The sequence below is a fragment of the Triticum aestivum genome, chromosome 3B, assembly GCF_018294505.1.
Source record: "Triticum aestivum cultivar Chinese Spring chromosome 3B, IWGSC CS RefSeq v2.1, whole genome shotgun sequence".
NCBI lineage: Eukaryota > Viridiplantae > Streptophyta > Magnoliopsida > Poales > Poaceae > Triticum > Triticum aestivum.
Window position 1 is genome coordinate 49,407,032 of NC_057801.1, and position 831 is coordinate 49,407,862.

Genomic DNA, 831 nt, shown 5'->3' on the forward strand with positions numbered 1-831 from the left:
GCCGAGTCTTCCTCCGCCACCAACTCGACATCGTCGTAACCAATTTCAACCAAACCTCCATGCTCACTGGTACTTTGACGTCACTATAGGTAGGTCTCCGTGGGTCTTGGGCAAGACGACTTCGGTTCACACGTGAAAGTGCTTCGAAAGGCACCGGCTCCCAATGGTGACATTCTTGCTGAAAGCACAGCTACGTGCTGGCACTCAATCAAGTAGTAGCGCTGGCACGTCACTCGGTGGCAATTTCTCCTTAGGTGCATGTCTCAGCAACACAAAACAAGGGTTTCGCTCGTTATAGGACTTGACCAAACATCTCACGACACGAGCTGACGACAGCCATGCAGCACCTGTATGAAAGTCAGTACCATCCTGTTAAGGACAGGTTTTGTTGTTCATATGTCAAGGGCTGGTAAGGTTTTGCGCATTGTATCGAATTAAACCACATGCTCCACCGCTTGTGTAGGCCCCCGTCAATTCCTTTGAGTTTCGGTCTTGCGACCGTACTCCCCAGGCGGAGTGTTTCACGCGTTAGCTGGGCCTCAGATCCGCGTAGACCAAGGGCGAACACTCATCGTTTACGGCATGGACTACCAGGGTATCTAATCCTGTTCGCTCCCCATGCTTTCGCACCCCAGCGTCGGTAGGGACCCAGAGAGCTGCCTTCGCTTTTGGTGTTCCTTCGTAGATCTACAGATTTCACCCCTACACACGAAATTCCACTCTCCTCTGTCTCACTCAAGTGAATTGGTTTCGAGAGAATTCCGCCACTTTTTGGCGACTTTCACTTTCAACCCGATTCACCGCCTACGTGCCCTTTACGCCCAGTCATTT

At 51.5% G+C, this 831-nt stretch overlaps 1 pseudogene; it reads left to right on the plus strand.

Annotated features, from left to right (window-relative positions):
• The first annotated feature begins 582 nt into the window (after positions 1-582).
• The window catches only part of LOC123067263 (NADH-ubiquinone oxidoreductase chain 5-like), an 8,259-nt pseudogene continuing 8,010 nt past the window's right edge, over positions 583-831 (plus strand).